Genomic DNA, 15,421 nt, shown 5'->3' on the forward strand with positions numbered 1-15,421 from the left:
ATTTCATCATAGACTATCAGGGTTGGAAGGGACCTCAGGAGGTATCTAGTCCAACCCCCTGCTCAAAGCAGGACCAACCCCAACTAAATCATCCCAGCCAGGGCTTTGTCAAACCTGACCTTAAAAACCTCTAAGGAAGGAGATTCCACCACCTCCCTAGGGAACCCATTCCAGTGCTTCACCACCCTCCTAGTGAAATAGTGTTTCCTAATATCCAACCTAGACCTCCCCCACTGCAACTTGAGACCATTGCTCCTTGTTCTGTCATCTGCCACCACGGAGAACAGCCGAGCTCCATCCTCTTTGGAACCCCCCTTCAGGTAGTTGAAAGCAGCTATCAAATCCCCCCTCACTCTTCTCTTCTGCAGACTAAACAATCCCAGTTCCCTCAGCCTCTCCTCATAAGTCATGTGCTCCAGACCCCTAATCATTTTTGTTGCCCTCCGCTGGACTCTTTCCAATTTTTCCACATCCTTCTTGTAGTGTGGGGCCCAAAACTGGACACAGTACTCCAGATGAGGCCTCACCAATGTTGAATAGAGGAGAATGATCATGTCCCTCGATCTGCTGGCAATGCCCCTACTTATACAGCCCCAAATGCCGTTAGCGTTCCTGGCAACAAGGGCACACTGTCGACTCATATCCAGCTTCTCGTCCACTGTGACCCCTAGGTCCTTTTCTGCAGAACTGCTGCCTAGCCAGTTGGTCCCTAGTCTGTAGCAGTGAATGGGATTCTTCCGTCCTAAGTGCAGGACTCTGCACTTGTCCTTGTTGAACCTCATCAGGTTTCTTTTGGCCCAATCCTCTAATTTGTCTAGGTCACTCTGTATCCTATCCCCACCCTCCAGCGTATCTAACACTCCTCCCAGTTTAGTGTCATCTGCAAACTTGCTGAGGGTGCAATTCATCCCATCAGTCAGATCATTAATTTCATCATAAACTTCTCTTGCTCGATCTCTGCTCCGGCTCCCCTCTTGCGGAGCGGAAGCAGGCTGCTGTGTGTGTGTGTGTGTGTGTGTGGGGGGGGGGGGGACGGTCTTGCTATGCCCATCCCTGTGATGCTATCGTCAATATCACTTTCAGCCCCGCCGCGTGTCCCTCCGGCTTTCGCGATGCCCATCGAGCGGCTGCGTCGCGCTGAGCCGTCAGCGAGATCGTTTTCCCCGCACGCTCACTTTTTATTGAGAGCTCATCAGCTCGAACGCGAGGCTCCAATTGCCCTTTGCGATGAGCAGCCCCTCGCTTGCACGTCAGCAATCAATTCCCCGCCGGCATCGCTTAGCGCTCGCTAAAGTAAACATCTCATTTCGTGTCACCCACTCGTTTGAGTCCGCGCCTTCCCTACGTTGTTCATAAAAACCCGCCGCTGCCGCGGCCTCCCAGCAGAACCACAGGGCGGCCGACGCTTAACCTTTCGCTATATTGAAAATTACCGGGCTCTGTCTCAAAGACGCCGATTTCTGACCCAAGACAGGGCTTCACTTCTCAGCCCTTTGGCAGGGAGCGATTTTCTTTACTAGGCACGTGCTGTGCGGGGGACGGCGCTGGAACGTGGGTGACTTGCTTCCCCCACTCGATGCCTCAGTTTCCCCACAGTCCTCCTTTGTAAAGCGCGTTGAGATCCACGGCTGACAAGTGCTAGGCGGTGGTGTTTATTAGGTGTATTACGGTAGCACCTACCGGCCCCGGTTGAGAGTTTGGCCCAATCCTGCACAGGTACAGAGTGAGAGATAGCCCCAGCCCCCCAAGAGCTTACAGTCTCAATAGACAAAGGGTGGGAGGGGAAACTGAGGCACACAGTGGGGCTTGGATGTGTCCAGTCGCTCACTGGCTGGAAGAGAACCCAGGTGTCCTGAGTCCCGTCCAGCACCCTACCCCCTTCCCTGATCACTTGGTGCTGAGTTCCCACCTCTAAAAAACTGACGAGAGAGACGCAGGATGGGCAATGGGAAACTGAGGCTCAGAGACAAGAAGTGAGTTACCCAAAGTCTGACACCCCCTCCCCCCCCATCCTTCCACATGCCTGATATTAACCGGTTTGTCTTTCCCCTTGTCTCATTGATGGCCACGAAACATACAAAGACATGGCCAAGCGTTCTGGTCTTTTCTTCCATTTATTCTGTCAATTTTCTGGAAGCGCCTTTCTGAGAAAGACCCCCAGGGCATTTCTACAAGCGAGCTACAGGCAGACAGCATGCGTGAGACACTATCCATGGCCAAGCGCTGAGGACGGCTCTCGGGGAAACACATCCAGAAGAATTCAGCACCAGGAAAAAGCAGGTTCAAACGCGCTGACCACAGCCCAGCAGTGCCAGGGTTAATTATCATTGGAGTTAGGTAATTATTAAGGAGGGGAAACTGAGGCACAGAGCTGAGATGTGACTTGCCCAAGCAGGCCAGTGGTAGAGACAGGACTAGAACTCAGGGGCCCAAGCTCCAACTCTGAACAGCTGGGCCCCACAGCACTATGGCCCAACTGTTTGCTGGCCTGTGCATCATGGGTGTGTAGATGTGAATTCACAAAGGCAGATTCTGATCTCAGTCACTCCGGAGCGACGCCGCTGCCATCCAGGAAGGTGTTCCGGATTTACACTCGTCTGTGACTGCAATTCCAGTCTGGTTCCTACTCCACTGAAGTCAGCGGAGTATTTCCCCCCCAGTGTAAATGAAATCCGGATCTGGCTCCAGGAGCATTGGTGTGAATGGAGAGAGAATGGGTGTGAATGGAGAGTGACTCTGGATGTGCACCACAGTGTGAATGAGGGCAGGAGCTGGCCCAGAGGGCATTGACGTGACTCCAGGTTGACCCCAGCATGGAAGACATCTGGGTCTGGCTCCTTCCCTCCCTGCCCCACTCTACGCTGGCCGTGGGACGGCACGGAGCTTGTAGGAGAGGCCCTGGCCACGGAAAGCCCTCCGCAGCGAGGCCAAGTCGATGGCCCCAGGGTCCGTGAGCAGCTCCAGGGTGAAGCTCTGCAGCAGGGTGGTTATGAACAGGAAGATCTCCGCCTTGGCCAGCCCTTCCCCAGGACACATGCGCTTCCCTGGAGGGGGGGGACAAGACGACAAGCCCGTCAGTTGGGTCTCGTCGGGCCATGTGGGGGCTGCCTCCAGCACCCAGCTGAGAACTGCAGCAGCCCCCGAGAAGGAGCAAGTCGCCTCTTGCGGAGACGCTCCATCTCTTTCCATCTCACCTTTTCTCCAACCCGCGGCGCCTTTTAGGGGCTCTTCTCAGTCCCCTCTCCAGGGGGGAGCAGCAGTTTTAGAAGACAGCTCCTGCCCCAGCAAGTGCCCAGTTGAAACAGGCAATGAGGGGAGGGGAAACTGAGGCACAGAGCGGGGAAGCGACTTGGCCCAGGTCACCCGGCAGAGCAGAGGATAGAACCCAGGTGTCCTGAGTCCCTGCCCCAGGGGGCTGCTGTGTTCTGTCGTACGCACCCGGAGCAGGACCCAGTAGAATGACAGAAGATCTGGGTTGGAAGGGACCTCAGGAGGTATCTAGTCCAACCCCCTGCTCAAAGCACGACCCACCCCAACTAAATCACCCCAGCCAGGGCTTTGTCAAGCTGGGCCTTAAAAACCTCCAAGGAAGGAGATTCCACCACCTCCCTAGGGAACCCATTCCAGTGCTTCACCACCCTCCTAGGGAAATAGTGTTTCCTAATATCCAACCTAAACCTCCCCCACTGCAACTTGAGACCATTGCTCCTTGTTCTGTCATCTGCTACCACTGAGAACAGTCTAGATCCATCCTCTTTGGAACCCCCTTCAGGCAGTTGAAAGCAGCTATCAAATCCCCCCTCACTCTTCTCTTCTGGGGACTAAACAATCCCAGTTCCCTCAGCCTCTCCTCATAAGTCATGTGCTCCAGCCCCCTGATCATTTTTGTTGCCCTCCGCTGGACTCTTTCCAATTCTTCCACATCCTTCTTGTAGTCTGGGGCCCCAAACTGGACACAGTACTCCAGATGAGGCCTCACCAATGTCGAATAGAGGGGAATGATCACGTCCCTTGATCTGCTGGCAATGCCCCTACTTATACAGCCCAAAATGCCGTTAGCCTTCTTGGCAACAAGGGCACACTGTTGATTCATATCCAGCTTCTCGTCCACTGTAACCCCTAGGTCCTTTTTTGCAGAACTGCCGCTTAGCCATTCGGTCCCTAGTCTGTAGCAGTGCATGGGATTCTTCCGTCCTAAGTGCAGGACTCTGCACTTGTCCTTGTTGAACCTCATCAGGTTTCTTTTGGCCCAATCCTCCGATTTGTCTAGGTCACTCTGGACCCTATCCCTACCCTCCAGCGTATCTACCTCTCCCCCCAGCTTAGTGTCATCCGTGAACTTGCTGACGGTGCAATTCATCCCATCCTCCAGATCATTAATGGAGCTGTAGAACAAAACCGGCCCCAGGACCGACCCTTGGGGCACTCCGCTTGAAACCGGCTGCCAACTAGACATGGAGCCGTTGATCACTACCCGTTGAGCCCAGAAGTAGTGATGTCACCCCGTGAAATCCCCTGGCTGTAGGTCAGGCGAGAGGCTGGCAAGGCGCGTGTGTGTGTGTGTGTGTGTGTGAGAGAGAGAGAGAGAGACAGGAGGCGAACCCGTGTCCACATTACCTGCAGAGAACGGCATGGCCGTGTCTCTCTTCCTGAATGCTCCGTTCTCATCTAAGAAATGACCCGGGTTAAAATCCTCCGGGGTCTCCCAGCTGGCTGGGTCGAAGTGCACCGAGGCTAGGAGAGGGATGATGGTCGTACCCTGGGGTGGACGGGGACAAGACACCGACAGCGCGAGGTTTTAGTCATTTTACAGTAATAGGAGTGGAAAGAAAATAACAGCCCCTGCTATGTCCCTTTCCCAAAGAGGGAAACTGAGGCACGGGGCAGGTAAGGGATGGGCCCTAGATCACACACTGGACAGCGGAGCGGGGAGGAGACTCCAGGATGTCCTGCTCCTATGCTGGCCGAGTAACATTTCATGGCCAAGCTGGGTAGGGGATCCCTTCTCCCACCACTGAAAGGCAGCCACCTCTGGGGTGGAACGGGGCAGCTCCTCGCCCAGGCGTCCTTTGCTTGAGGCTGAGATGCAGCCACCTCTGGGGTGGGACGGGGCGGCTCCTCACCCAGGAGTCCCTTGCTTGGCGCTGAGATGCAGCCACCTCTGGGGTGGAACGGGGCAGCTGCTCGCCCAGGCGTCCCTTGCTTGGTGCTGAGATGCAGCCACCTCTGGGGTGGGACGGGGCAGCTGCTCGCCCAGGCGTCCCTTGCTTGGCGCTGAGATGCAGCCACCTCTGGGGTGGGATGCAGCCACAGTTTAGTGGCCCAGCAGCTTGGGGAAGTGAACGTTATAAAGGGGCAGGGTGGCATTTCCTCAGCTCGACCTGGGCCAGTGAACCCCCCGCACCGCATTGGGGCCAGCGCTGGCTGGGTGTGGGGGGGGTCTCACCTGTGGGATGAGGTACCCCCGGAAGGGGGTGGGACGGGTGGTGGTGTGCGGCAGGCTCGTGGGTACCACGTCGACGTAGCGCTGGAGTTCATGCAGCACGGCATTGGTGTAGGGCAGCCGTAGCCGGTCCTCCAGGGCGGGGGGCCGAGCCCCTGCCCACCTCCCTGTCCAGCTCTCCATGTACCCGCGCTGCAAGGAGACACAGGTGGCCCTGGCATGCCGGGGAAGGGGGGGCTCCCCCCATGTGTGTCCCCTCCCACTTCCATCCTCCCCTTCTCACCCATCCCCCCCAATGTCTCTCCCCACCCCCAATGGCCAGCCCCCCTCTTCCAGACAGCAACACATTTCCCAGGATGCTTTGCATCACTTTTCCTGCCCTCCCCCAGGTTGGTTGGCCTCCCCATGATGGCTCGGGGTACGGGGTGGGATGGGGAGAGCTCCTACCTCCTTCAACCCTCCCACCCGCCTGGCTGGGGGCTCTGCCCCTGCACCCCCTCCCCTATGCCTCCTTCTCGCTTCTTGGACCCTGTTCTTGTGGCCCCCACCCTGCCCTTGGGGACTGGGATGGGGGGCGGGGGCTGTAAGTCCCCTTTGTTCTCCCTTTGCCCAGTGCCCAATGTAATGCAGAGCAACCTCAGGGCTGCTCTAATTCATAGGACGCCCCCTATGGGCCCTGGGGGAGCAGAGAATAGCCACAGTGCAGTGTGCTCTGGCCACGCCCCTGATCTGCCCCCTATGGGCCCTGGGGGGCAGTGAATAGCCACAGCGCAGGGCGCTCTGGTCATGCCCCCGATCCGCCCCCTCTGGGCCCTGACTGGGAGCAAGGCCCTTGCATCTGCTTCCCCCTGACTGGGGTGGCCACCCTATGCGAGGGAATGGAAGGGTGGGATCCTCGGGGGCGGGGGCAGTCCCCCTCCTTTTGAGAGCCTTTTACTGCTGCCTGAGGATGGAGCCGTCTGTCTGGTGCCAGCCGGGGTGCCCCCAGCAGGGAGCGTTGGGGATTATCGGCACCCTGGGAAGGAGCCAGCATGTCTCAGCCGCTCGCACCCACCTTGCACATCCGGGAACTTGCCGATCACCAGCAGGGCGAATTGGACGGTGTTGCTGGTGGTCTCTATGCCGGCGACGAACAGGGAGCTGACCAGTGCCAGCAGGTTCTGGTCCTCAAACTCCGTCTGCTCCTTCCCTCGCTCCTAGCACAGGGCCAAGGGGGACGGGGACGGGACCCCAGTGAGGCACAATCCCACCCCGCCACCACAACCCGGGGCAAGGGGCGCCCCCGCCAGCCACCGCTGCCCAGCTCCCGGCCCCAGGCCCTGGGGAGATGGAGGGACGGTCGGCCTGGCTCCAGGGGGCTGGGAGGACCCGGCGTCGGGGCAGGAATCTGAGTTGGAGGTGAGAGGACCTGAGCCCACGTAGGGTGCCGAGTAGAGTCAGTGACTGGCTAGATAGCTAGAGGGGTGTGTCTGGGGATGCAGGGGTTGGTGGATGGAGGGGTCTGGGGATGCAGGGGTGGGTTGATTTAGGGGTTTCCATGGGGTTGGAGGATGGGTGCAGGAGTGGGGGTTGTCTGGGTTGAGGGGTGTCCGTGGGGATGGGTGGAGGATGGGTGGGTTGAGGGGTGACCATGGGGATGAATGGGGGGATTGGGTGGGGGGGTGGAAAGAAGGGGGGCATGGTTGGGAGGAAGGGGAGTGGGGGCATGGGTGGGGCTGTGTGGGTTGAGGGGTGTCCATAGGGATGGATGGGGGAGGGGTGGGGTGTGCGTGGGAGGATTGGTGGGGTGTGTGGATTGAGGGGTGTCCATAGGGATGGATGGGTGAGGGGTGTCCATGGGGAATGTATGGTGGGGGATTGGTTGAGGGGTGTCCATGGGGGATGGGCAGGGGGATGGGTGGATTGAGGGGTGTCCATGGGGATTGGGGTGGGGGGAGAGTGTGGTGGGGGATGGGTGGAGGATGGGTGGGTTGAGGGGTGTCCATGGGGATGGGCGGAGGATGGGTGAGTTGAGGGGTGTCCATGGGGATTGGGGTGGGTTGAGGGGTGTCCATGGGGATGGGTGGGGGGGAGAGTGTGGTGGGGGATGGGTGGAGGATGGGTGGGTTGAGGGGTGTCCGTGGGGATTGGTGGGGGTGTGTGGATTGAGGGGTGTCCATGGGGATGGGCGGAGGATGGGTGAGTTGAAGGGTGTCCATGGGGATTGGTGGGTTGAGGGGTGTCCATGGGGATGGGCGGGGGGATGGGTGAGTTGAGGGGTGTCCATGGGGATGGGCGGGGGAATGGGTGAGTTGAGGGGTGTCCATGGGGATTGATGGGGGTGTGTGAGTTGAGGGGTGTCCATGGGGATGGGCGGGGGAATGGGTGGGTTGAGGGGTGTCCATGGGGATGGGCGGGGGAATGGGTGGGTTGAGGGGTGTCCATGGGGATGGGTGGGGTTGTGTGGATTGAGGGGTGTCCATGGGGATGGGCGGGGGAATGGGCGGGTTGAGGGTTGTCCATGGGGATTGGTGGGGGTGTGTGGGTTGAGGGTTGTCCATGGGGATGGGTGGGGGTGTGTGGGTTGAGGGGTGTCCATGGGGGATGAGCGGGGGGATGGGTGGGTTGAGGGGTGTCCATGGGGATTGGTGAGGGTGTGTGGGTTGAGGGGTGTCCATGGGGATGGGCGGGGGAATGGGTGGGTTGAGGGGTTGTCCATGGGGATGGGCGGGGGAATGGGTGGGTTGAGGGGTGTCCATGGGGATTGGTGGGGGTGTGTGGGTTGAGGGGTGTCCATGGGGGATGAGCGGGGGGATGGGTGGATTGAGGGGTGTCCATGGGGATTGGTGGGGGTGTGTGGGTTGAGGGGTGTCCATGGGGGATGAGCGGGGGAATGGGTGGGTTGAGGGGTGTCCATGGGGATTGGTGGGGGTGTGTGGGTTGAGGGGTGTCCATGGGGGATGGGCGGGGGAATGGGTGAGTTGAGGGGTGTCCATGGGGATTGATGGGGGTGTGTGAGTTGAGGGGTGTCCATGGGGATGGGCGGGGGGAATGGGTGGGTTGAGGGGTGTCCATGGGGATGGGCGGGGGAATGGGTGGGTTGAGGGGTGTCCATGGGGATGGGTGGGGTTGTGTGGATTGAGGGGTGTCCATGGGGATGGGCGGGGGAATGGGCGGGTTGAGGGTTGTCCATGGGGATTGGTGGGGGTGTGTGGGTTGAGGGTTGTCCATGGGGATGGGTGGGGGTGTGTGGGTTGAGGGGTGTCCATGGGGGATGAGCGGGGGGATGGGTGGGTTGAGGGGTGTCCATGGGGATTGGTGAGGGTGTGTGGGTTGAGGGGTGTCCATGGGGATGGGCGGGGGAATGGGTGGGTTGAGGGTGTCCATGGGGATGGGCGGGGGAATGGGTGGGTTGAGGGGTGTCCATGGGGATTGGTGGGGGTGTGTGGGTTGAGGGGTGTCCATGGGGGATGAGCGGGGGGATGGGTGGATTGAGGGGTGTCCATGGGGATTGGTGGGGGTGTGTGGGTTGAGGGGTGTCCATGGGGGATGAGCGGGGGAATGGGTGGGTTGAGGGGTGTCCATGGGGATTGGTGGGGGGTGTGTGGGTTGAGGGGTGTCCATGGGGGATGGGCGGGGGAATGGGTGGGTTGAGGGGTGTCCATGGGGATGGGCGGGGGAATGGGGGGTTGAGGGGTGTCCATGGGGATGGGCGGGGGAATGGGTGGGTTGAGGGGTGTCCATGGGGGATGAGCGGGGGGATGGGTGGGTTGAAGGGTGTTCATGGGGATTGGTGGGGGTGTGTGGGTTGAGGGGTGTCCATGGGGGATGAGCGGGGGGATGGGTGAGTTGAAGGGTGTCCATGGGGATTGGTGGGGGTGTGTGGGTTGAGGGGTGTCCATGGGGATGGGCGGGGGAATGGGTGGGTTGAGGGGTGTCCATGGGGATTGGTGGGGGTGTGTGGGTTGAGGGGTGTCCATGGGGGATGAGCGGGGGAATGGGTGGGTTGAGGGGTGTCCATGGGGATTGGTGGGGGTGTGTGGGTTGAGGGGTGTCCATGGGGGATGGGCGGGGGAATGGGTGGGTTGAGGGGTGTCCATGGGGATGGGCGGGGGAATGGGGGGTTGAGGGGTGTCCATGGGGATGGGCGGGGGAATGGGTGGGTTGAGGGGTGTCCATGGGGGATGAGCGGGGGGATGGGTGGGTTGAAGGGTGTTCATGGGGATTGGTGGGGGTGTGTGGGTTGAGGGGTGTCCATGGGGGATGAGCGGGGGGGATGGGTGGGTTGAGGGGTGTCCATGGGGATTGGTGAGGGTGTGTGGGTTGAGGGGTGTCCATGGGGATGGGCGGGGGAATGGGTGGGTTGAGGGGTGTCCATGGGGATTGGTGGGGGTGTGTGGGTTGAGGGTGTCCATGGGGATGGGCGGGGGAATGGGTGGGTTGAGGGGTGTCCATGGGGATGGGCGGGGGGAATGGGTGGGTTGAGGGGTGTCCATGGGGATGGCCGGGTGGGCGGAGGCATGTGTGGGGAGGGGGTGCAGGGGTATCTATGGGGATCTAGCTGCAGGATCCCATCAACCCCCCCAGTCAATGGAACTGAATTCCAGCTGCGGTCCCCTCCTCTGCCGCTGACTCCTCCTGTCCCCCGGGACGCCCCTCACCTTGGCCTGCTGCAGGAAGAAGTAGTCGATGAGGTCGCGGGGGGCGCTGGGGTCCAGGCTGCGCCGGTGGGACTCCATCTGGGCCTGGATGAAGGCTCTGAGGTGCTCGTATTCCCTGAAGATTTGCCAGTGCTGGCCGGGCAGGAAGTGCACGATACCCGGGAAGGTATTGTACAGCTGCGCGGGGGGTGGGGGGGAGCAGAGAGATGGGACAGAGCCGGGGGGGGGGGGTGACGGTTAATAGCAGGCAGGGAGAAGGGAGGCTAAAGCGCTGGGCTGGAATTCAGCAGCCCTGGGTTCTCATCCCACCGCTGCCATCTGCTGGGTGTCCGGGTGCCCAAGCACCGCCCCTCGCTGCCTCAGTTTCCCCCCGGAGGCTGCTGAGCAGAGCTGGCTGGGAAATGGCTTTCCCCTCTGGTGAGCAGCGGAAAAAATGTCCTGCCCTCAATCGGGACATCTCGCAAATCCTCACAAACCCAAACCGGGGGCGAGAGAAATTCCGGCACGGGGCTGTCGAAAGGTTCATTTCGGCGCCCGCCTCCTCTGCGTTTGCTTTTGCGACAAATTCACAGAGGCTTGGCAGCGAAAAGTCATGTGGACGCAAAACCCTGGAACTTTTTCCTTTCGAAAACCGTCCGCGCCGGAGGGGACAAGTTTTTCGGAAGTGGGGAATTCATCAAAACGGGCCCTTTCCCCACACTGGGGAATCGGCGTTTTCCAAGGGGAAACCGGTTTGTCGAAGAATTCCCGACCCGCTGAAGGTATGTCCCGGCCGCAGGAATGGGCTAGTGGCTGTGCCCAGAGAGAGGGGGCCGCAGCCCAGCGAGCGGCTGGTTTGGTGGTTTGGGGCTGGGAGCATTGGGCCCCCGGGTACCTGCGCCGGGAGGGAGCGGAAGTAGCACATGTAGGACATGATGAGACGCTGGAGCTCCTGGAATTCCTCGTTGTCGCTGCTGAATCGGGTCCCCATCACCACGGAGCAGATGACGTTGGCGACGGCCCGGGTGAGGTCGGGCACTGGGTCGAACGCGTGCCCTGCGACGGGGGGGGGGGGAGACAGACAGCAGGGAACAAGTCCCAGATGGGGAAACCAGAGAGTGTCCAGGAGTCCTGGCTCCCACCCCCTCCTCCCCCAACTACTAGACCCAACTCCCCTCCCAGAGCTGGGATAGAACCCAGGAGTCCTGGCTCCGCCCCGCCCCGAGCTGCGAGCTCTGGACTGTGAGCTCACCCAGTTCTAACCACTAGTCCCCACTCCCTTCCCTCAGCTGGGGATAGAACCCAGGAGTCCGGGCTCCCAGACCCTCCTGCTCTAACCACTAGACCCCACTCCCCTCCTGCAGCTGGAGTCCTGACAGCTCCTGCCCCCTGCTCTAACTACTCTCAGACACTTCCCTTCCAGAGCCAGGGCTCCCAGGACTCGCCGTCGGGTGCCCGAGGCTCACTGGCGGGGGCTGCTGCTCTGTGCCCGTGTGGCAGCATCAGGCCCGCCGCTGCTCACCTTGTTTGTCAGCCACAGCTTGGGCGAGGTGCTGCGCCTCCTCCTGCACCCGCTGCTCCAGCGGGCCTCTTGCCCATGCCCAAGTTCCGGAGGGTGGTGAGGGTGAACCGACGCAGCTGCCTCCAGCGCTCTCCGTTGGTGTTAACGAATCCTGCCACAGCACCGGGGGGACGTCATCTAATGTCGTTAACAGAGGCCCCGGCTCCTCTTCCAGAGCTGGGATAGAACCCAGGAGTCCTACTTCCCACCCACCCCGGCTCTAACCACTGGACCCCACTCCCCTCCCAGAGCTGGGATAGAACCCAGGAGTCCTGGCTCCCAGCCTTCCCCTGCTCTAACCACTAGATCCCACTCCCCTCCCAGGGCTGGGGATAGAACCCAGGAGTCCTACTTCCCACCCACCCCGGCTCTAACCACTGGACCCCACTCCCCTCCCAGAGCTGGGATAGAACCCAGGAGTCCTGGCTCCCAGCTCCCCCCTGCTCTAACCACTAGACCCCACTCCCCTCCCAGAGCTGAGATACAACCCAGGAGTCCTGGCTCCCAGCTCCCCCCTGCTCTAACCACTAGACCCCACTCCCCTCCCAGAGCTGAGATACAACCCAGGAGTCCTGGCTTCCAGCTCCCCCTGCTCTAACCACCAGCCCCCACTCCCCACCCAGAGCTGGGCTAGAAATGGGGAGGAATAGCTCAGTGGTTTGAGCAACCCAGGGTTGTGAGTTCAATCCTTGAGGGGGCCACTTAGGGATCTGGGGCAAAATCAGTACTTGGTCCTGCTAGTGAAGGCAGGGGGCTGGACTCAACTCAATGACCTTTCAAGGTCCCTTCCAGTTCCATGAGATAGGCATATCTCCATATTTAACCCAGGAGTCCTGGCTTCCAGCCCCCCCCATTCCCACTCCCAGCTCTAACCATTAGATCCCCAACCACTGCGTTAGGTTAGCAGGGGTCACACAAACAACCACTTCCTGAGGTTAGTTGGAAATGTGTGCTCCTGGCTGTGAAAAGAGAAAGAGGGGGAAAAAAGCACCATTTTTCTGGACACTTCTTTGAGGTTTTTCATCATCTCTCGCCCCCCCCCAAAAAAGGCCAAAGAAGGTGGTGGTAATCTCCAGCGACAGGCACTCACCGTACCCCTGAGTCAACTGCTTGAGCAAGGGGATGGGTGCCCGGCCGCTGAATTCCTCGCTGTGTTCCACCAGGGCTTCGCGCACCACCTCGTACCCGCACAGCACCACCGTGGGCCTCGGCCCCAGCCAGACGGTGAAGATGGGACCGTACTCCTGGCAGAGCTGGGGGTGGGAATTGCAGCGGGAGGGGGAGGGTAAGACAGCAAAATGGGGCATGGGAGGGAATTAATCAAGGAATAGGGGACCCCGCTGTTTCTACCTATGGCGGCTTTAGCCTCAGTTTCCCCTCAGGGCAGAGATGGGGAAAGCAACTTTGCTTTGCGCTTCTTGCACCATGCCTGGCCCCCAGTGTAATTTAGAGCAGCCTCAGGACTGCTGTAACTCGTGATCCGCCCCCTATGGGCCCTGGGGGGGCAGAGAACAGCCACAGCTCAGTGCGCTCTGGCCATGCCCCCGATCCGCCCCCTATGAGCCCTGGGGGACAGAGAACAGCCACAGCTCAGTGCGCTCTGGCCACGCCCCGATCCGCCCCCTATGGGCCCTGGGGGGACAGAGAACAGCCACAGCTCAGTACGCTCTGGCCACGCCCCCGATCCGCCCCCTATGGGCCCTGGGGGGGCAGAGAACAGCCACAGCTCAGTACGCTCTGGCCACGCCCCCGATCCGCCCCCTATGGGCCCTGGGGGGGCAGAAAACAGCCACAGCTCAGTGTGCTCTGGCCACGCCCCCGATCCGCCCCTATGGGCCCTGGGGGGGCAGAGAATAGCTGCACAGTGCTTTGGCCACACCCCCTGATTCAACCCCCCCTCCCCCCGGGCCCTGGGGCTGCCAATTTTGATTCTGATCTCTGGAGGACTCATCACATGGCCCAATTAACCTTTAATTCCTGCAGACTCCAGGACAAGCCTGGAGGGTTGGCAATTTTAGGCTGGCTAGACCGTGGGGAGCTGGCGGGGGACGGGGAGCTAGATCGAGGAGTGGGGATGGGGATGGACAGAGGGGTGGGCAGGGCAATCGGTAACTCCATTGCACCTGCAGATAGAAAGCAAGACGCCTGCCAGACTGGGTGGGAGCCGCCTTTGGCCCCGGGTGTTGGGCTCCAGCCCCGGCGCCCGGGCCCAGCCCCTTTCCTTACCCAGCGGTAGGATCGGTAGAGCGGGAGGACATTCTGGGTCAGGTTCCCCAGCACGGGCAGGGGGGCTGGCCCTGGGGGGAGGCGCCCTGGCCCCTGGCCCGATGGGGCTCGGAAGAGGAGGAGGAAGAGGAGGAGAAGAAGGCAGCCCGTGATCAACATGGCACCAGGCTCCATCCTCCTCGGCTGGGGTCAGCGCTGCCCGCACGGCCCGGCTGCCTCAGGAGGTGTCCGGCAGTGCCCCGCGGCTAATGGCCCCCGGCCTTATAGCTGGCCACAGGCTGCCTCCCCGGTCACTGATTAACTCGCTGGGCTGGCCCCCGCCACGGCAGTTGTACATTGACCTTGGCAGCCAGGGCTGGCCCTCCGCAGCCATCAAGGGACTGTAGCCTCCCGGCAGCCTCCCCCCACCCATTCCTGCAGCAAGTCCTCCCAAATGAACCTAACTCCCTCTGTCCCCAGCACCCCCCCAGCCTGGGCAGGGTCGGTCCCTGCGCCCTCGGCCCCACAGCAAGGGGCCCCGATCAACACACGCAGGGGTTTATCCGTGCAGTCACGCACCAGGGGCCCCGCTCTGCCTGGGAGCTGCCCCGGTGTCCCGCTGCCCGTGGGGCGGGTAGATTTGGCACGGTCCCTCGCTGACCTTTGGGCTCTCGGCTTTCTCCACCCCCTGAGGGCCTCCTGGGATGAACAGCTCCATAGCAGCGTGGCAGGGCTGCCCCCCCCCCCCCCCCCCGGGCATGCTGCCATCACCCTAAAGAGGAGAAATCTTTAACTCGTGATCCGCCCCCATGGGCCCTGCGGGGGCAGAGAACAGCCACAGCTCAGTGTGCTCTGGCCACGCACCCAGGGGGGGTCGGTGCAGACTGTGATCCCAGCCTCAGTGGTGCGGCCTAGTGGCTGGAGCGTTAGAGTGGGTCCCAGGAGGCCTGGCTTCTCTTCCAGCTCCGGCATTGGCAGTGTCTGCTGGGGCAAGTCACCCCCCTCCCCTCCCTTCGTGCCTCAGTTTCCCATCTGCGCAATAGGGACAATGCCGCTGCGCTCCTCAGCGAAGCGCATTGAGATCGCTGGGGGGGGAACAGCTGGGGATTGTTACTAACCTGGGCCTAGGCACACCTTGCCTGCCGGCCCCAGGGTCCCTCCCCCTTTCCCTCTGGCTTCGGGAGTGCGGGTGGTATTGACTCCCCCACATCTCCAATGGCGACGACCATAATTAGCGTCAGAGCTGCAGCTGGGGGGTACTGGAGCGGTGCTAAGCTGGGTATTGGAGGAGTGTGTGGAGGGGAAAGGAGGCAGCTGCATCTCTGCACCGGGTGAGGGGTCCCTGTATAACCAGCCCCCATGCTCCACCCCAGAGGTGGCTGCATCTCAGCACCAGGTGAGGGGGTCCTGTATAAACAGCCCCCGCGCCCCACCCCAGAGGTGGCTGCAATTTGGCCCCACTCACGTACACGAAGGCGCGGATTGTGTTAGGCAAATCCAACCCCTGGCATTCGGGAGCCGTGTTTTCTGATCAGAATGAATCGATGCAAGTGGACACGTGGAAAGGGGCAGCTCGTGAGATAAACCACAACG

At 60.9% G+C, this 15,421-nt stretch overlaps 1 pseudogene; it reads right to left on the reverse strand.

Moving 5' to 3' along the window:
* Positions 1-2,095: 2,095 nt before the first annotated feature.
* Positions 2,096-14,111, reverse strand: LOC101950120 (cytochrome P450 2C23-like; annotated as a pseudogene).
* Between the last annotated feature and the right edge of the window lie 1,310 nt (positions 14,112-15,421).

The sequence above is a fragment of the Chrysemys picta genome, chromosome 17 (genome assembly GCF_011386835.1).
Source record: "Chrysemys picta bellii isolate R12L10 chromosome 17, ASM1138683v2, whole genome shotgun sequence".
Taxonomy (NCBI): Eukaryota; Metazoa; Chordata; order Testudines; family Emydidae; genus Chrysemys; species Chrysemys picta.